Genomic DNA, 23,159 nt, shown 5'->3' with positions numbered 1-23,159 from the left:
TTTGAATTCGTATTCTTAAGTTATAAATTTTTTCAAGAAAATTTTGTTTTTTTTGGAAGCTAGTAGGGGAAAGTTGGACAAAACGGGATACCATTATTGTTTTTATTTACTACGGAAAATCTGTTAAAGTGAACCACACATTATTTTTTTTATAGTTACATCACTTATTGAAGCACAGAAAAAACATATTTTAAACTAATTTTAAGGACTGTGAAATAGGAAAAAAAATCATTTTCCAAACTCTTACATATCCCGTTTTAGCATACCTGGGTTGGACAAAACGGGATAGGGTTTACAATGTTTAAATTTTTGGGTAAAACTAACTAAAAAACATAATTAACTGACGGAAAACTGCGAAGCAAAATTTATAAAAATTTTATTTATGGGATTTAATTGCTTATAACATTTTCATATAGACTGTTGTTTAATAATTAAGTACACAAAAATTATTATGCTACGTATGTTTTTAAAGATTTTATGAGTTTTCAAACATGAACGCTAATTCCATAATTTTCACAGTCGAGATGTGTCTGGTGCCCTTAAGAGGAATTTGTTAGCGGTTCTTTCTTCAATTCTCTTGGTTCATTCTTGTAGTTTAATCCTATATATAGTTTGTAAATATCATTTGGAGTAATCTTATGTTTGCTTAATAGAGAATTCAAAAGTTCAAAAAAATGCTTAACTGCAGCGTGATTAAGCCCTTTTGCTCGGACCATACTCGTGGGTTCTGGATTTCGGAGGAATGGTTACAACCAACACTTTCCAGCCATTTTTTTTTCCTGTGTTAAAATTATGCTTAATATTGTTTCACTCAGTTAACTCAAATGCTAGCATTCGTAGGTCCGTTAGAGTTATACCAAATAATCTTTCTTCTAGAGCCAATACATGCTCATGCGTTTTTTCTAGTTCAGCATTGAATACTGTCTCATATCTGTCCAACTTTTTCACTGCTGCCAATTCAGGGCCTAATGTATTTGTACGAGCCTTTTTTTACCTTTCTTTCAATATAGTAATAACAATATAGTAGAAGTACTAAGCCAACAAATAAATAGGTGGATAAAACGGGACATAAAAAAACTGTATCCCGTTTTATCCAACTCATAAGTGTCCCGTTTTATCCAACTCAGACACTTTTCAAAGCAAACATGGCTGCTGCCTAAACGTGAAAGAAAAATTAGATTAACTATACATGAGAATACTCGTTAATAAATGCTTCATCAAATGTAATACTCTCCGGAATTGTAATCCCATATATATAGGTAGTACAATGTGACAAACAACGTACGTAAATGTAGAAAATGGCAAAAAAATGGAGTAAAAAAGTTCTAAGACCTACAACTTTCTATCAAATTGTGATGTCGAGACGGGACGCAGTGAAAATGACATAATAACAGTCAAATAACAGATTTCTGTCGTCGTCCGCTAGTTAGCGGCAATAGTCTGGTCCCTGGGCGACGTATCCCGTTTTGTCCGACTATCCCGTTTTATCCAACTCTCCCCTATTATTTTATTTCTTTAATTGTTTTAGCTAAATACTGTTAAGTTTGCTCATGAAATAATAATAAACGCAAAGAATAAGTAGTGATTTTTCATTTAACTGAGAATCTTTATCAAATACTTTTGTACTTCCTCAATGAAATATTTTCATTAATATTTTAAGATATTTTGATTCATTATATTATAATAATAATGAGTTTATACATTATACTTATACATTTAAAATTATTTTTCTTTCAAAAATTTTAAAACGATATGACATAGTAAAATAATAACTGAAATAAGTCAAATAAAATAATGGGATATTTTAATTTTTATGTATTGTTTTTATTAATGTTCTTTGAGCTTTTGCTCTTTGAACTTGTGAGCATACCACTTCTTGTCAGACGTTAATTGGTTATAGGTCAAAAGAGCATGACCCTTTTAATCTTATTTTTTTGAGGCTACAGGCATTAATTAGCATTTCCGGTTGGACAACACTGTTTATGTGAAGTGTATATAAGGTATAAGTCGTGTTTTAAAGTTAAAAATCGAAAATAGGAAACACTTTATTACGGAAATGTTTTCATTAATTTTCATCTAATGATTTTGATCATATTTTAAAACTCAATTTTATCGACCCGAGAGACGTATCTTAAATTCACTAATTTGTGCAGCGACACTTTTACAGTTACGAAATTAGAAGAATTTTGCTGAATTAGGGTATTTTTTTCCCCCGACTAATATGGATTTTAGATCTTTTAAAATAAGGGAAGTATATTCCTGGAAAATATGGTTCTTTTGGTTTAGATAAAATAATGCTTGAAAATTGGACCTCTTAATGTTAAGTTCACTTTTTACGTAATTAACCATTTCTCCTGAGCTAGGAAAGCGAATAAAAGTTTCTTTTACATATTTATAAAACAAAAATATATTTATAATTTTTATTGTTTAGTTTAGTAATAATAAAAAAGTTAATTTTAAGAAATACAAGTTTTTACACCCTTTTAATTAATGTGATTTTAAGTTACCTGTCGAAATGAGTAAAGAATGAAATTAACATTATGGAGCTCAAATTTTCAACCGCTGTCCTGACCAATTTATTGGGACTATATTTTTCCGATTGTTAGTTCTTCCCTTTATATATTGGGACTATATTATTCCCTTTATACGTTAGTTCTTATTATCGAAATCCGAATCCATTGAAATTTTCTTTGTTCACAGAAAATATGTATTTTGTTTGATTTCTTAATTTGATATCGTTTGTACTAATTAAGTAGCATATTTAAGGCTAGGTTCTCTAATCATTATGATTGCGTCACTGTTCGTGAAAATTCGATCTTCCTTGTTACATACATGTGAGATATATAGTACATATGTGAGGTACATACTCGATATGCAGAACATTCTTTCTGCACTCTCAAAACATTTAGTTCATTGTTAAAACATTACATATCAGAATCTTGAATGATAATATGATGTTAATATACTGCAACAAACCACGGAACAATATGGCTTGATAAGGTGAGCCTAATTGGTGTGGATTGAATTTTGGTTATTAATCCGTAATAGTTAAAAATAATCAATAAACTTTTTTTTCTCACACTTAACAGTTAGAATATAATATCTTTAAAGGTTATACATACAAATGTGAGGTACATACTAGCTACACTCTCAAAAAAATCAGTTCATCATTGAAACATAATATCGGTGTCTTGAACGATGATATGGTGTTAATTTACTGCAATTAACCACGGAACAAAGTTTCATAAGGTGGGCATAGTTGTGCTGATTGAATTCTGGTTATTAAACCGTATTAGTTAAAATCAACCAATAAACTTTTTTTTCTCACGCTTAACAGTTAGAATATAATATTTTTTACGGTTATACATACAAATGTTAGTACATACTCGATGTGAAGTACATACTTGCTACGCTCTCAAAAAAATCAGTTCATCGTTGAAACATAATATCGGTGTCTTGAACGATGATATGGTGTTAATTTACTGCAATTAACCACGGAACAAAATGGCTTCATAAGGTGGGCCTAGTTATACGGATTGAATTCTGGTTATTAAACCGTATTAGTTAATATCAGCAAATAAACGCTTTTTTCTCACACTTAACAGTTTGAATATAATCTTTTTTTTATAGTTATTTAACTGTTTCAGTTGAATGTGGTAAAATAACAATTAAATGAATTGCTAATTTGCTATTTTTACCGAGAAATTTCTAACAACGCATGATTTTAAAATTTCGATGCCGAATAGCACTAGCATTCAGTTTCGAATATGTATTCACAAAAAATAAGTTTCTTCGCTTGGAGTGGACTTGAAGTAAATCATTTCGAATGAATAGTCCCTTTCTGGGATGCGGTCTAATAATTAGGCAGCCTATTGCTTTATAAGCCATTAGAGGCACGTGCCGGTTGCTTTTCGCGGCTTTTCAGGGAACATCCTCACGGAAGTCAGCTCGGGTGACACACTAGCTGCAGAAAGGACTCGGAATGAGTTTCGGACAAGAGGAGGACCGCTGATTCATTTATGTGCCTCCCAATGGTCTTGAAATAGCAGGGAATAAAGTATGGAGTTCAAAGAGGCTTCAACTAATGCTGGTTGAAAACTACCTGGAACGAAATGAATGATGCCATTAGCTTAATTTACAATAGCGTTTAAAGCAAGACGAAGTAATATAGTAAAAATATGCGATGATAAAATGTTAGTCATATACATTGTGGAATATTAATGTTTTGAAACTGTTTTTAAGTGAATGATTTGAATGATACTAATTATAAGTTGAAAATTTCTAAAAGTACTAAATTTACAGTGAGAAAAAAAGTATGGCCAAAATTACCAGATTGTGGTAAAATTTACTGTGTTTCTGGCTCTATGAAAATGTCAAAAAGTTCGGTAATTTTAAAGTCATACGACGAAGGAATATAAATGTATAGAAGAAGACGTATTTCTAAGTAATACGACAGGTCAGAGTAATGTGGTAAAAATATAAAATAATAAAATGTTAGTCATATAAATTATGGAATTGAAATATTTTGAAATAGTTTTTAAGAGAAGGAATTAATTTATACTAATTGTAAAGTTGATACATTTTCAGTTAAATTAACATTAGGAATAAAATATTGTCAAAACTATCAGAATATGGCAAAATTTACAGTGTTTCTGGTTCCATGGGAAAATTAAAAGGATGGGTAATTTTAAAGCAGTAAGGCGAAGACGAAGGAATATAGACGTATTGAAGAAGACGTGTTTCTACGTTATATGACAAGTCGAATTACTGTAGTAAAAATCTAAGATAATAAAATGCTAGTCATATAAATTATAGAGTTGAAATATTTTAAAGCAGTTTTTAAGAGAAGGAATTAATTTATACTAGTTGTAGTACTTATATTTTCAGTTAAATTAACATTGGGTATAAAATATTGTCAAAACTATCAGAATATGGCAAAATTTACAGTATTTCTGGTTCCATGGAAACGTTAAAAGGATGGTTAATTTTAAAGTAATAAGACGAAGACGAAGAAATGTACACGTATTGAAGAAAATTTATTTCTGCGTAGTATGACAAGTCGAAGTATTGTAGCAAAAATATAAGATAATAAAATGCTAGTCATATAATTTATAGAGTTGAAATATTCTGAAAAAAGTTTTAAATGAATGATTTGAATTATTCTATTTGTAAGTTGTACATATTTAAAATTCTAAATAATAGTTATATTATTAGCTAAATTAACATTTAGAGAAAAGATACGATAAAAACTCCCATAATATGGTAAAATGTACCGTGTTTCTGGTTCTATAAAAGCATCATAAGCTTGGCAATTTTTACTGAGGAGAGGTAATGATTTTGGTGAAATTAATAATTCAATATGGTTTGTGAAATATGATAAAATTTAGTGTATGTGGTAAATTTTGGCAATATTATCATGATACCTTAGAACTTTTTACTTTTCAATTTTGTATTTTTTACTGAATGTATGATAATAAAAGCTATAATTTTGAAAATCCCAATTTCAGGCAAACAGTTATTCATTAAATGGAAAAATTACCAAATCAATTGTTTAAATATTGTGTATTTTGTTTATTAATCAGAATTATGTTTTTTATTTCTTTTTTTTTTTAATTTTTTTTACCTGAGATGCCATTACCATACAATACGGTAGTTTTTCCAGATTGATTTTCGCCATGCAGGATTCTGCTTAAATCGAATGTATCGAATCTATCAAATCGAATCTATACAGAAAGATTTAATGAAACATCTATGCTACATATAGATAACAGTTTTAGTAAATTGGTTAGAATTTAAGGAATAAATTATTAACTTTCTGTAAATTAAATTTGTATTGTATAAATAATTAGTTAAGATGAGTTAGTTAAGATACGAAATGCTTTGGACGAAAGTAAATGAAAAAAAATTGTTTTAACTCAAACCATCCGAAAATCTATCTCCCTTTACTTAATTTAATATTGTGAATAATGCTCAGTAATCAATTTTTTCATATTTTTAAAAAAAATTATACTAAAATTAAAAATAAATAAATAAATAAAATAAAAAAAGAAGTTGAAACTTAATATTCCTATATTCCTCTAATTTTTTTCTTCTGATAAGCTTTAAAAAAACAGCTCTTAAAAAAAAAAAAAAAAAAAAAAAAAAAAAAAAAAAAAAAAAAAAAAAAACATGGAACTTATTTTTCCAGATGTTTCATGATTTTTTTCGGAGTTAAAGTATGTTTTTTAGAATACTCCATAAAAAATCATTTGTTTTTTATACAAGTTTTTCACCTTAGATTTTCTCCTCTAATGATTTAATGAATATAAAAAAAATAAATTATTCTTCCTTTGAAAAATATAAAGGGAAAAGAGATTATTTCAGATTAAGGGGAAACAATACTTGGATTAAATTCTAATTACAAATTCCCAGTAACACTTTCTTCTAAGTCTTTTAATTCAGCTTCCTCATGAGGAATTCAAAGCACGCGTAACTTTCATTTTTACTATAATCCTAGGTTAGATCGCCTATGTAGAATGTTATGGTAGTAAGAAAAATGTTCCTACTCTAGTAATAATGAAGTAGTAATGAAAGTGGATAACTGTTATGGAAGTAGAAAAAATGACTTTAAGCTTGAGTTTCAGTTTAATACTAGTTAATTAATCATTATTATTATTCAAACATTTCTGTTTTTTTTGTTGCAATACAAACTGTGTTCAAGTAATAAAGAAGCAGTAATATCTGTTATGGAAATCGAAATTAAGTTTAGTAAATTCACATGAGGTTTATTTTTCTTTCATTATGCCGTAGGAAGCGCACCAAACTTCAAACAATGTTGTACTCATTATTTTGAAAAAGAATAAATAAAATTGCAAGTATCTATTAATTTCGATGGTATTTAATCGATGCATGTGTATACTTTTTAATTAATATCTTAATGAATATGGTATTAAATTAAAAATTTATTGTTGTTGAAAATTTTGTCTTGTTTGGTTAATTAGTTTCGAATTTTCTTGATATGGTTCAATGCCTAAATAAAGTAATGAAAATCCATGAAATTAAACTATTTATTCAATATTTTAATTGAAAAAAAAAACAGAAATTGAGTGTTATGTAAGACTATGTAGTGTTTTGTTTAGATTGTGTAATATTTTTATGTGGTTCAATAAATAAATAAAATTCTGAACATTTGTTAAATTTAACGGTATTTTACTTCATCAAAACATGAATATACTCCTTATTTAATATTTTAGGGCATAGCTTTAAAACCAAAATTAATTGTTTTATAAAATTTTGTCCCTCTTGGTTCAAATAGTAGCTATTTTTTGATATGGTGAAAAATGGGATAAATTTCAAGAAAATAGAGTTTTCAAGTGAATTTTTTTAAAAACATGCTCAGCATTAATATTTCTTTCGTTGGATGAAAAATTACTTTAGCTTCAAGTAACCCCATGACTGAGGGTGTAACTTGGCCTTAAGCCAGAATAGCACCCTGAAGCTTTTAAAAGCAGAAGAAAAAACAACAAAATAATAAAGTGAGGCATGTTGTTTCGTTTCTATGGTGACATCAATAAAAAATATTCTGACGATTATACGTCTATCAACTAGTTATAACTAGCTTTTGCTAACTTTATTCAATCTAAATTTGTTCAAGCAATGCTAAGAAACACAAATATTTAAAAATAATTGTATTTTTTATTGAAAAATACTTAAACGCTTCTTTTGCAATAAGCTGGAAATATTATATTAAAAGTATATATATAACATTATATATATACATAACATTTTTCACTAGTATAGAAATACAGGCTCAAAGTTGGAAACATAGTATCTGTACCTTGAAATGAGATAACGTACAAATATGTTGCATTTTAATACGCTGGTAAAACGCGTTTTTAGTTCAATTTAAACTAAATGTATAGTGCCTGCTATGATTTCAAAATTATAAATTTTCTTGATAACACGGTTAAATTTTTAATCTTATTAAGGTTGCAGACAATTTAGACGATATTGTGGTTTATTGCTCATCTAGTTTATAACAATGCGCATAAATAATCAGAAAAGCAATTAAAGATATTGACGATATGAAAAAATATAAATAGTTTCTTAACAATTTGCATTTATTTTTCATTGCATTTATTTTGCATCATTTGCACTTCACATTTATTTTATTAGATATGTAAGTTTTACGTTTCTCTCAGGCTACTAATGTTTCAAAATGCGTGTGTATAAATAAAGGAAAAGTTTAAAGTGAAGAAAAAAATTATATACATATATATATATATATATATATATATATATATATATATATATATATATATATATATATATATATATATATATATATATATATATATATATATATATATATATATATATATATATATATATATATATATATATATATATATATATATATATGTATATATAACAAGGTTAATTTAATTTAATTCACCCGAAAGCTTATTGAATGTGGACTTATCGCTAAATGCGAATTTTTCCTGCTGTTACGTTTCTCATAAGAACATAGCAAATATAAGGAGAAGCTAACTTGTGTGATTTATGCTAACTTTCGGGAGGATAAGAGGTGGACAGTTTCCCCCTGTTAAGTAACACCTGGAATAGATTAATACCTGTATTTTTCTTTTCATTAAATAAAATGACCAAAAAAACATTATTTAATTTTTTATAGATGTTTATTGATATCTAATAAATCAATTAATAACTAAATAATGAGTAAATACTAATTTGACGAAACAGCAATGAGTTACTTTCAAATCGGACTTGACGGTACAAGTACAAGTAGAATGTTTCACTATATACAAAATCTTTTATTTGTATGGTGGTTAGTAAAATTTGATAGTAATATGCTCTTAGTACGTAATTTAATCGTGCATAAATAGTTATTAGGTAACTTATCAGGTAAATACTTATTCTAGAGAAGCAGTAATGCCTAATACTAGTTGAATAGGGAAATAATTAGGTAAAACTGGAATTGGAAAGTTCTGTTATGGAACTAATATAAACTTCTCTAGAAGAAAGGAGATGGTGTCAAATAGTTGTGAAACTTAAGCATTGCTATCTTTGAAATGAGAAGCTATGTATGTTTCACAAATTATGTATTATTTTTTATGTATTTTTTATGCGACATCGAAGAAAATCAAATATCAGTTTATGGGGCTATAGTTTCAAAATAATTAAGGTCTTATGCAAGAAAGATACACATTTAGACGTGAATCTATTAACAAATTTGAAATTGCTATTTATATAAATGAAATATTATTATGAATTTTTTAAGTTGAATCGGCTGAGACTATAAACTGTACTGAGCAAATCAGGAAAGTTGGAGTCAAAACTTCCAGAATATATTAAAATTTCGAGTGTTTCTGGGTATAAAAAGTTAAGTAATTATTACGGAAGAGCTTTGGTAATGACTTAAGTAAAATTAACAATAAAATATGGTTTTATAATATGTGATAAAATTTAGTAAATGTGGTAAAATTTGGTGGTTTTATCCTAATACCTTAACATAGCATAATAGCTATTTATTCGGTTAAATTTTCTTTACAGTTTCGTATTTTTTGCTAAATGTATGGTAATAAGAACTATAATTTTGAAAACCAGAATTTCTGGTTAATTGTTACCTGAAATTCATAAACAAAATATAAATATGAATGGAAAAATTATCGAATGAATGGCTTGAATGCTGCATATTTTGGTTTTGTTAACTTGATTTATGGGTGTTTTTACCGGAAATGTCATTACCATACATACGGGAATTTTACCAGGATTTATTTCTCCATACTAGATAGAGCAAAAAAAAAAGAGATCAATATGTAAATTTATAAACAATTTTCGCTCTTATAGGTAAAATATTCTTAATATTCTCATAAATAATGCTTTGCACCTTTTCAAAAATTTTACAAAAGTAATTCGTAACATATTACATCTTAAAAAGTGCAAATATTGATGCACTTACTAAGTTCTCAGAAATATCACTTTAATCGTAAATCAGAGTTCGGGGCAAATTTGCTATAATCTTCATACGAATTTAAATTTAACAACATTGCCATTCAATTTGAACAACAATACAATATAATCAATTTTAGAAGTACCATATTATGGTTCAATTAGCACCATATGGGGATTGAAGAAAATTTGAATGATAGTTTGGGTCAAAACGTTTTAAAATTTCGATCAGTGTCCAAGAATTCCTATTTAGTACCTTTTTAATTTTTTTACTACCGTTGAAAAAGAGTTTTCAACTCTATTTTTTATATTTTATTAAGTTCTCTTTCGAAGCTATAAAAATAATTTATAACCCCTTTTTTTAAAAATATTCCTTACATTATTTATCTATTATTCGAAACATCATTATTGAAACTAATTAAAATAGTACTATATCTCAAGGCTATAAATTCTGAATTTGTGGAATATATTATGAACTTTCTGAAAAATCGGTGTAATGTTAAACTATAATATCGGAATATTAAACTTTAATCGTACTTTATAAAGTTTTAAATTGGTAGTATTGTGTAACTAATTTTTAAAAGAAATGCTTTAAAATTGAACTTAATAAAACATTTAAGTTAGAGAAAATTTGAATGATATTATGATCAACATGCTCTAAAGTTTCTGCTCTGTAAAAATGTTTATCTATAGTTGCCACCGATTTTGATGAGGGGAAGAATTAAAATTTTTTTACAATGCATGTAGTCACATATTTTACTTACTTTTCTCTATTATTGTTTTATTCATTCATTTTTTGATTGCTTATTAACTGACAGCACTTATTTTCGTAAGCATTCGAATCAATATATAACTTCATGCAAAAACATTTCATTTAAAAGACAAGAGCAATTTTAGTAATATATGTGCCCTAATTCTTTCAAAGAACTGTTATTTTGTTAGTTTTATGTACTTTTTTGAATGATAACTAAAATTCTGTTCCTAAAAAAGTATTTGGTTTACCTTAACACCAAAAATAGAGGCCATTAAACACCAAAATTTTGAGCAGTGAAGAAACTTTCGACCGTGTTGATCATTATATCATTCAAATTTGTTGCAATTAGATCATATGGTGCTAAATTGAATCAGGATTCTTACTTCTCAAAAAATTATTATACGATACTATTGCTCAACACTGTAATATGGCTCTATTTAACACATTTTTAAAATTTGAATTATGATCTAATGTTCCCAGGTAATATTCTAATACTTTTTTTTATTTCCAATGGCAGGCAATCGGTGCAATAGTTTAATATTGCACCGATTATTTTGAAAGTATAAGAAGTATTTTCAAGATTTCGAATTTAGAGTCTTGAAATATAGTGCACAGGGCAAAAATATTTATTCCATTTTTTTCTTTCTTTCTTAGAGTGTTTTCAAACATATATTTTATATTCTATTAAGCTTCTCTTTCAAAAATATTCGAAACAACGTAGCTTAACTCTACCATATGATGCAACTCAGCCCTAGCTTACAGTATGTGGTAATCTCGATCACCTCTTGAAACAACCGTATGGTGAATGTTTACAATAATCTTAGGGAAGGAGATGGAAGTGTGTGTTGATATAGCAGAAAACTCCAACGAAAGTAAAAAATAATCGATTTGCTTTCACAAGCAATGAGAGATTTATGGGGAAAAGTTTTATCGCTTGCTTTATTTTATTTTATGTGTGTTAAGCACGAAAATCGAATCTGATTTTGATGTTAGCACTTCACTTATGCATGTTGCTGATATTGAAAACTTTTTAAAAGTCTGCTTGATAAAAGGCTCAATTTTTTAATCGATAAAAATCTAGAAAGATTAATTAATGAGAGTTATTTTATTTCGCTATTTTATATTTTTAAATATTAGATGCTGTCGCGTAATCAATCGAAGAAACTTCTTTTCCTCTAAATTTCGTAATTGAAAATTTAAATTTATAGGATGATTTTAAAAGAATCTAAAATGTTAACAAATTTGGAGAGTGTTGAACCATAATATTTCACCTCGAGTTACATGATAATAGGGTTCAATTCTAACGGAAACCTATTTCAGTTTAACATTTATTTAAAGTAACAGCAAATATGTACAAAATTATGATCCAAAGTATGGATATAGCGATTCAATGCTCAGCTGATTTTTTCTGAAATGTATCAGAAAATAGTTTATTCTGGGAATTGTGCTGTGCATTTAAGTTCAGTGATCAATTTACAATAATTACTAATTAATTAATTAATCTGATATCCCGTAAATTTTATAGTGTTAAGTACCGTAAAATCACTAAATCATTCTAATTAAATAAATAATTCGCTAAAAGTTACGGTATAATATTTTAGGGCAAAAATATATTTTACGGTAAAAGGAGTTTACGGATGGTGCACAAATAGTGCCGGTACTTTATATAGTAATTTGTACCAGAATTTTTTACAGTGTACGACAAATTTCCAAGTCACTGTCAAAATTTTATTATTAAAGATACAAAAATAGTATGTTTATGACTAATTAAAAAATTCTAGTCTGCCATTATTACGGCAAAATTTTTTAAAGGAAAATACATTTTTCTTCTGTTTAACTGAGAAATATTGTACAAAAAAGGCTTAAATGTAGGGTACCAATATAGGAAAGTAAAAAACGAACATGATTTTCTTCCGACAATTTCAACCCTTTATTTTTATAAAGGGACATGTGAGTGACCTCCGACTATTTTTGAAAATCCAGTCACTTATTTGAATGCTTTTTGTTGAGAAACTGTCTGATATAACCCTAATGTGTCTTCTTGATAACTTACTATTAAAATTGACATTTTTTTATCAATGACGTAACAAAGCATGTCATTTCCTTTCTTTTTCTTCTTGTAAAAACTTGTTTCGATTTGTTCTAACATTCCTGCAGTAGACATTTCTACCTTTTATTTAGAACAGAACTACATAAATCATGGCAAAATCTATAGACAAAAGCACTCTACTCTGGTTCTGCCTTTTAAATCAAAATAGTTGCCCAAAATAAAATAAAAGGAGGTAAATATGCATATTTAATTTTTTGGTAATTTTTTGTTCCTGTTTTAACTATAAATATGTGCATTTGCTTCTGATTTTTTAATGATAATTTAATCTGCTATTAAAGAAATATAGTTATAACAAACTTTTACTGTATTTTTCAAAATTAATATCCTCTCAATTTTCTTAATATCGCTGGGGCACTAAAAGTACGAAAAAATATTTAAAAAATTAAGCTACTTGTACGTTAATTAATTAACGTATATTATGTTTTTTTATTTCCATACCTTAGAATTTATGTTGAAAATATTAGATATTATAAAAAGAAGTAAAAGGCAATTAGTATTGCTGAAAAGCGTAATTTTGTATCATTAAAATACTTTTTAACTGCCTAATAGTTTTAGATATTTTAAAAATAGATAAAAATATAGAAAAATATCAATGTTTAGTAATCCAATATTTGAGCTGCATTAAACAAAATTATTAACAAGTTCTCCATAGATATAAAAGAGCAAATATTAAGAATAATTTTTCATGATCTGCTTTTTTGTTCACATTAAAGGAAAGACTAAATGAAAGACTGATTCTTTTAAAGGAGTTATTATGCGGAGAAAACAATTCTGGTAAATTATCCGCACAGTAAAGTAATTTCTGGTTAAAAAAAATCATATTTCTGGATTATAAAGCCAAAATATACGGCATTTAAATCATTCATTTGATAATTTTTCCTTTCATATGGTAACAGTTTACCAGAAATTCTTGTTTTCAACATTATATCACATGTAGGATAAAGCTTGGTACGTCTATGTAACATGTAGTAACATTATATTCATACAACATGTATTACCATACATGTAGTTAAAAAAACAAAACTTAAATTTAATCAAATAAATGGTTTTTATGCCTTGCATTTGAATATCATCATAAAATTACCAAATTTTCCCACACATAATAAAACCAAATATTTTTGTAATTTTTACCAAAATCATCATAATCAAAGTCCTTTGGTAAAAATAACGGAGCTATTTAGTGTTCCCAGAGAGCCAGAAAAACGGTTAATTTTATCATGTTGTGGTAGTTTTGACAATACTTTTTTATTCAGAGTATAATTGACCAACACTTCCGAAACAAAATTTTACACAGCCACCTAGTAATTAATAATCCATACCCATTAAAACAGGTGTCAGTTTGAACCAATTATTTTCGTTATGGATGATGATTTTTTATAACAAAAAAAGCATGTAGCAGACTTAAGTGCATTGTATTAATTAGTCATTTCAACTAAGGTTATAATATTACGGAAAAATGAGATCAGATGTTGTTCTCAAAATCAAAGCTCTGTTTTATATTTCAAGACAACTTATATTTCTAAATATGCGTTGTAAACTGGAAGTAATTATTTCTTCACTATAAGTTTTGCATAAAATGTCTTTCAACATTGACTTTCGAAAAAAAAATTTATTTAGTTGTAGCGTTTATCGGGTGAACAAGTGACAGCATAGCCGTATTTTAATAGTAAAAATTGGTATTTTAAAAGTACATTGCAAATGCACAAAATTCTAAGAGTTCAAAACAAACATTCAAATCCATATAACAACTTCTTTTTTTTAAAAATTACATCTTTTTAGTAAATACTAAGTCATTAAAATAAATTGAATTCAAATAAATGACACGTAATTCGAAGCCTATTAGAAATGTGCTATAGTATAAAATCTTAAAGCGTAACAGCACGACTGAGACTCATTTTTTAATGAATAACTAATAACAATAATAAAACAAATAAATTCGTGATATAAATCCAAAATCGTTAAATGAATTCGTAATATATAAATTAGCGCTTTCGACAAAATACTAAAATAGAGATCTATCGACAAAGACTACTCACTTATGCCTAGCCTAATTGGAGAGAATGCTCTCTCTGGTTATTTCAGTTTCCGTTTTTAAAAGCGCTATATGTTGAGCCACCTCAGCTAGATTTGGCATGTGACATTTTTAGCGGAAATCATTGGTCGATTTTCTAGTGCTGACATTCGGGGAGTTGTAATAAGGCTTTTTTTTGTCGCCGTGTAAGAGAAATATATATATAGATATAAAGTCTGCATTCAAAATGAGAAAGTTATTTTTGAAAAAAAACCTGCATCCTGCTTTCTGAGGAATGTAGCATCCTGCGTTTAGAGTAAAGTAGCATCCTGTGTTCAGAGCGCCTGAAACAAATTAAAATTACGGATTTTTAAATAAAACGTAAATTTTCAGCATTAATGAGCTCAGTAAATTTATATTTGATTCTAAATCTTTTAACATTTATATAAAAATAATAGTTCAGTTCACTTTTTAATAGTAACATATATATAATATTATAAAATCTGCTCTCAAAATGAGGAAGTAGCTTTCGAACGCGACCTGCATTCTGGTTTTAGAGCGATGCAGTACATGATGCTATTGCTTGAAAGTTAGTTAATGGTTAAATAACAATTAAATAAATTGTTATTAAACCATTTTTCTGAAAAATTTCTAAAATTCTACAGAATTCACAGAACTGTTTAAAAATCATGTTTGGCGACTTAAATTTAAACTTCAGGCTCAAAATTTTTTTTTTTTAAAGGAAGGAAAAAGAACAAGGATTTTATTAAGTTAATCTTAAAATCCCAAGCGTGCAATGCTGTGACTTTATTCTTAGTAATTTTTATTCTTTCTACTTAAACATTGCGGAAGAAATCAGTTCGTGATCGAGATCCATCAGAGAAAGCGAAAATTGATGCATCGCTTCCTAAGGGAGGTTCGGTGATCCATCATCCTGCTAAAATGTCCTGTCACAAGACCAATTTTTAGTGTGACTTCAACATTTTACGCCGTGTGACAACAAAAACTCAGAGTCATATTTATGCATGAAGATATACATAATACGGCCAACTTGTCCAAAGTTTGTCTCATCGGTCATAAAATCTTGTATATATTGTAAGGAATTGATATTTAGCGTATTATTTGCTGATGATACATTGACAATAGAGTTTTGGAAAATATTTTTGTAGTATAACTGTTTTTAATGCGTGGCGTTGTCTTGTAATTATGACAAAATATATTTCATTTCATTTTAAGATTGTCGTTGAACAACCGATCCTGTTTTGATTTTACGAAAACCAATGTTCACTCCGTAGTCTTGTAATTTTGAACCCAATCTAGAAGACAAGGGACCACCTAGGTCAGTTATTGGGCAATGTTATATATATAAAATTCTTTTTGATGGAGCTAATCTTCATTCGCGTTACATTGAAAGGAAAACGACAGAAACCTCCCAAGGATAGCCTGAAATCAAGAGGACTCCAACCGATGATTCATTTACATCTGTGGATATTTTACATGACCACTATGGTCGGTGCGAGCAGGGTGTGAAATTCGTATTGACCAGCCATCGCTTGAATTCATAACCGGTCACTTCATTGGGAGGCAAACATTTTTTCTATTAGCTCTCTTACTACATATATTTTTAATTTTAAAATTTTTTCTCACAAATTAGTGATTCTATTATATTTCTGCCCATCAACTCAAGCTTAAGCATTATACACTGTGAGAAAAAAGTATGGTCTAAATTACCAGAACCTTGTTTCTGGCTCGATGGAAACACCAAAAATCTAGGTGATTTTCACCAAAGCGCTTTGGTTACGATTTTGATAAAATTAACATTAAAATATGGTTTTATAATATGTGATACAGTTTGGTAAATGTGGCAAAAATTTGGTAATTTTATCATTATATTTTAGAGCATGGCATAAAAACAATTTATTCAGTCTACTTTACTTTTTAATTTTGGATTTTTCCCTAAATATGTGGTTGCAAGAACTATAATTTTGAAAACCGGAATTTCTGGTAAATCATTCCCATATGAACAGAAATATTACCAAATGAATGCTACTGGTTAAAATACTGTGTAATTTTTTTAAACCAGAATTTTTTTTTTCACTATAAATATTATTACCATACAATGCGGTAATTTTACCATAATTTTTTTCTTCATGCTTGAAGGGAAAAATTATAGATTCTTAAAACGTGAATAGCAGGTACTATCTGCTGTATTAGGGACCATTTCAGGTTTTTTCAGCCATGTGCTATAGAAATTTTTGTATTTCCAGTTGTTGAGTAATTTTTGCGATGCATTTGATTGAAAAATAAAGCAGCAATAAAGAATAAAACTTGTATTTAATAACAAAATGAAAGTAGACAAATGCAGAAGTTCATTCTCTTAAAGATAAAATACCATCTTACCATTTTTCTCTTTAAAATAATTTATTTTGGACTATTTTAGCGAAATAAAAAAATGTATGTTTTTGAAACTAAGCAGAAAAATTAATTATATTTGTTAGTTATTCGGAAAGATTTTTCATTCTCTTAAATTCATAAAATTCATTCTCTTGAAGATAAAATACCATCTTATCATTTTTCTTTTTTAAAAAAATAATTTATTTTGGACTATTTTAGCGAAATAAAAAAAGTTTATGTTTTTGAAAGTGAGCAGAAAAATTAATTAAATTTGTTAGTAATTCGGAATTTTTTTTAAATATTTTAATAAAGTATTATTGTACGCCCGGTGGCTGAGTGGTAGCGCTTCGCGCTACCACTCAGCCACCGGGCGTGCCACAGGTCCTTGGTTCGATCCTTGGGCCGGGCAAGGCCGACTCAGCCTTTCATCCCTTCAGTGGGTCGATAAATGAGTACCAAGCATGCTTGGGAACTAAACACTGGGGGCTCCGCGTTCGGCTGACCACCTGACCGGAACATATGCTCCTGCACCCCAGAGCCCAAGGTCAAGAAAACTGAGATGGGCACAGTCGGCCTTGGCCCTCTTTGGGCTGTCGTGCCATTGAGTTTAGTTTTTATTATTGTAAATTATTCTCAGTGGCAGACGGATCATGGGCTTAGATCTCCTTTCCACCAGAGGCTAACCGTGGGAGGTTTTCCTCTCCATGTAAAGCAAATGATGGTTAGTTCCATCAAAAAACGTCGTCCATGAAGGCAAATTTCTCTCAATTCTTGATCCGGAAATCTTGATCCGGAATTTCTCTCAATTCTTGATCCGTGGTTCTGATTAGGTTCAAAATTACAAGGTTACGTAGTTGAATATTGGTAGTCGTCAACTCAAAATGGGATCGACTGTTCAACGATATATAGATATAAAATAATAACAATATAAGAATTAAAAAATTATTTTGAATTACATGCATGTTAAAACTTCTTATCATGAATATGCAATTAAAACTTATTGCATGAGTGATTCTAATATGGAATGAAAACTGCATACAATTAAAACTGCATGGATATGCAATTAAAACTACTTTTTAACGGCTACTATTATAAACTACTTATTAACTATTATTATTGCATGAATATGCAATTCTTGTCAACCTTTTAATTTTAAGGGCAAAGCAAAAAGAGTGTTATGTTTCCAAAATGCAATATAATGTTGTTCCCTGGATACATTTTAATTAATTAAAGAAAAATAAATAAATAAAATAAACAAATACATTAAAATTTTGAACTATATGGCATAATTTGTTCTAAAAAAACTGTAATAATAAAAATCATGTAATCTAGTTCTCACAACATTTCTAAATTATTTGAATTTTTATATTTTGCATAAAGAATTGGATCTTTGAAAGTATCCAAAGTACAACAGAATGTTGTGCCTTTCATAAATGTTTCTTAATTAAATAAATAAATAAATAAAAATTCTGAAGTATACCGAATAATTTTTTCTCAAAAAACTATACTAAAAGAAAACGAGTAATTAATTTGTCACTAAATTTCTAAACTATTTAATTGTTATATTTTGCACAAAGAAATGAATCTTTGAATGTTTCCAAAGTACAGCACAATGTTGTGCTCAGGATGAATTTTCCTTAATTGAAATAAATTAATTAAAGTAAAAATTTTGAAGTATATGAAATAATTTATTCTCAAAAATCAATATTGACTGAAAACGGGTAATGTACTTCTCACAAATTTTCTAAATTATTTGAATTGTTATATTTTACATAAATGAATAAAAAGTTAAAATTAGTTTAAGGTACAACGCTTTATTTTATACTACATAATACTGAATCAATTGATAACAGCTGTAAACTTACCGGATTGAATTAAAATTTTGTCTGCCAACAATTGTAAAACAAGAGCTTCTGCAAAATCGCTCTAAAGTCAGTAAATAAGAAGAAACCTTTTTAACATTCATGAAACACCTCGCAAATAAAAATAATTTTCTCCTGAACATTTTGCAATTTATCTTAAAAATACATTATAACAGTTTTTATGATTAAAAAAATAATTAAATTCAGGTGTCTTGATATCGACATCACATTCACAAGGCATCTATGCATACGCTTATAAGTTGAGATATTAAATATTTAATAAAGTGTTTAAAGTATTTTAAGCATGAATTATGATAGTGCGGACTACGAAGTGAGTTCATTAAAAACTAGGCTGAACTAGCGTGACATATACATCACGTAAATTACAAGAATTCTTCTTATCTAAAACATGACTGTTCTCATATCTAGCAAATGTTTTTTTTTTTTTTTTTTTTTTTTCTTTCTTTTTTTTTTTATTTTTTTTTTTACGAAAATCAAGTAGTAGCTAACAGAAAAAAATATTCATTTAGTTTAACCCTTTTGAAGGCCGTGGTAAGTATACTTACCACCACGTTTTACCACTTTTAATTTAGGTATCCATTTTTCAATAACTTCAGCTTTCTTGAAGTGAGTTTGAATAAAATTGGTAACCATTTGTCACTTTTAAAAAACGTATAAAAGTTAGAAAATACATAATTCCTTTCGAAGTTTGCAGCATTTAAGGAATTTATTTTATAAATAAAGAAAAATAAAAGTCAGTAGGTTCCTAACAGGTTATGTTAAATATATTTACCACCAAAAAAATGGCATTTTTATAAACTAAATGAGCTTTTTTTATGTATCAATTACTGTTCTTAAAACAATTTTAATTCCAAAAATACTTTAATTTACCTTTACTAGAAATAAAGGGCCTATTAAAGGGTTAAAAATGTAAAAAATTTGGCATGTAAAAAATTCAGGCGTTAGGGATTGTATCAATAACAAAGTTAATGATTAATAAAGATTAAAAAAATGTTATGAGTAATAATTTTCTTTAATTAAAGAATTTTACTGATTTTTGAAAATGCAATGTTCAATGTTATTTAGACTAGATTTTCTTCGGATAGGGGAATTTGTAAATCAACTTTCCATGGGTGACTATCCACCATCGTAAATTTCAGCATCCCATATCACCACCCACAGGCTTATATATATTCATTTCTCATCAATGGGTCAACTCCATTTAATTGCCGCAGTTTGTTCACAATGGGCGTGGTGATTATACGGGGGGCTTAGCGGGCCGATAAGCGTGGCCGAACCTGACGCAAGGCATTTGAATGACAGAGTGAATCGAGGTAGTGGATGAGCAATTGCTGAGCCATCCCCAGTTCAGCACCTGCGTCCTGTTGAGTTGCAATGTCAGCTGCCACAGCACAGCCCCATCTGTTATTGCTCATCGAAAAGCAATCACTTGATTGTTAAATTTTCAGATCATCCAGGATCATGAGGTCTACCGTGAAATTAGATGAACGTGATCGTCGGAAGCTTATGACTTTTAGGAACTCAAAAGAAAGTTTAACTTCGAACAGATTGTGGTGAGAAAGAAATGTTATGCGGTGGAGGATATTATTTATTAGTCAAAATGTAATTTTTGCTTAATTATTTTACGTTATAAATACATTTCAATTTTTTTGTTGTCTTTTTTCTCTTGGTTAACAGAATTTTATATTGCAACACTCTTCTTTTTTATCATATAAATAATTTTACTGAACTAATAGGAGTTTCATTTTAAGGTTCGGGTAAAAATTGGCAATTTCGACGGAACTTTAAAATTTTTTAATATCCATACTTTATTGTATATTATAACCGTCGTTGGTCAATAACCATAGTTAAATAGCCGACCCAATCTTGAGTTTACGACTACCAATGTTCAACTCAGTAGCCTTGTAATTTTGAACCCGAATCAGAAGACAAGGAAACTCCTGGATCAAGCATTGGGAGAAGTTTGATTGAACTAACACGCACCCGCGTTACTTGCAGAAGAAAACCACGAAATCCTTCAACGGTTAGTCTGAAGGTGAAGCAACCTATGATTTGTCTACCATGCGGATATTTTACTTCAGTAATGTGGTTGGTGTGAGTCGGATGCGGAATTAATATCGATAAGCCATCGTTGGGATTCAAATTCGAGTCACCCCATCGTAAGGCGAGCGCTCTATCACCTGAACCACCACGGATCTCATTTTCCAGATTGTTGCAAACTCAGGTGCAAAAAACTGCATCCTCTATTGAAACATGCTTCATGCCTTTTTTTTAACCGTGGTTGAACAACCGACCAAATTTTCAGATTTACGACTACTATTGTTCAACTCCATAGCCTTGTAATTTTAAACCCAATCCAGAAGACAAGGTATCCCCTAGATCAAGTATTGGGAGAAATTTGCTATCGTGGAGGACATTTTGATGGAACTAACCAGCATTTGCGTTGCATGGAGAGGGAAAAACCTCCCACGGATTGCTTGATGGCAAGGGGATTCTAACCCATGATCCGGCCACCACTGAGGACATTCTGACGTCAGCACTGCTGTAGGTGCGAGCCAGATGCTGAATTTGTGTTGATCAGCCATCGCTGGGATTCGAATCCGGATGACATAATTGAAGGGAGAGTAGTCTATTCTCTGAACCACCACATCTCTATTATCCATATTTTAATTTTAATTCACTAGCTTTTCAAAATCCCATAAATTTTTGATCTCCGATTTTTAGAAATGATGTTATAGCAGTTTTTTTTCGTATGCTGGCAAACATAACGAAAACAGGAAAGTAAATTCCCGAAGACGAAACTAAAATGTTTTTGTTGTGCTTCAATTGTTTTAAACTTTTGTTTTATTTGAATAAATTGCATTATTAGACAAATAAAATTCAGTTTCAGGAATTAATTTTAGAGTTATTAACTTTTTTGTTCTCAGAATTTTCTTGCATTTTGAATGCATTGTCTGAAAAATTTTGATTTTTTGAAAATTTCTTTACTCTAACATTTAGAATTTTTTGAAATTTCGTATGTAGATTTTGAATAATGTTAGTGATGCTTTGAACTAAAAGCTAAGGATTAGGTGTAAATTTGTTGCTTTTATCAAGCTTTACATAAGTATATTAAAATTTCTCATCAAAAATTCTATATCAAGCAATATATTTATTTCTATTTCATTATTGTTTTGAAAATTTTGTAAGATTTTAGTTCATAACACAAGTAATTGATGTAGAAAAAATTTTTTCTTTGAAATTTATGCATTATAATTTATCATAGGGCTGTTAGCGTGACATGAAAATTTTGTTGTTTTTGAGATCAAACTAGCAATTATTTAGAAAAGTACTTTATAAATTTTGAAAATTTATTTTAAATTCATAGTTTTAGGACCCCTGATTACCGAAAATATTGTTAAGCCCTTTTTAAAAAAAATTGTCGAAACTATTTGAATACTTTAAAATTTATACAGTCTTTTCCAGCCTATTAATTAAATCTCAACAATTTTACCTTTTTTTTTTTGTTACAATCCCCATCCCCATTTGTTTTATAACGTAATTCATCACAGTAATATATATTAATTACAGTGAAACAGTATATAATACTATAAAACCCATGGTATATCAGACTTTTTGTCCCATTAAATTTTATGATAAAAAGTGCTGATATTCTTAGTGAAGTACTTTTATCAAAAAGTTTTTGCAGTGTAACAGTTCCTGTAAATGAAATCTAAATATACGAATTTGTTAACATTAGTCGGTATTAGAAGTAAAATTCAATAATAACTATTAACAACTTTCCCCTAGTAACTAATTTTAAAAATATTTTCCAGATTGTGGCTGCCTCCCATATTTAAAGGGACAAAAAGCCAAATTCGACGGGGGGTGGGCATGTCTTTTTAGAGAAGGCACGTTTTGTATCTGATATCACAACGTAAAATGTCGCCAGGAAAAATTGATTCGCATATTTAAGGTTAGTAGTTTTAATCATTAAAATTAAATCTTAAACGTGAAAATCGTTCTCAGTTCTTATTTTGTGCACTGTACATTGTTCGAATTGCTTTAATTTTTTATAAG

Source organism: Parasteatoda tepidariorum, chromosome 7 (assembly GCF_982258835.1).
Source record: "Parasteatoda tepidariorum strain Cologne lab strain chromosome 7, Ptep-v5.0, whole genome shotgun sequence".
In the NCBI taxonomy this organism is placed as follows: domain Eukaryota; kingdom Metazoa; phylum Arthropoda; class Arachnida; order Araneae; family Theridiidae; genus Parasteatoda; species Parasteatoda tepidariorum.
The sequence above is the reverse complement of the archived record's forward strand: the minus strand, read 5'-3'. Positions refer to the sequence as shown.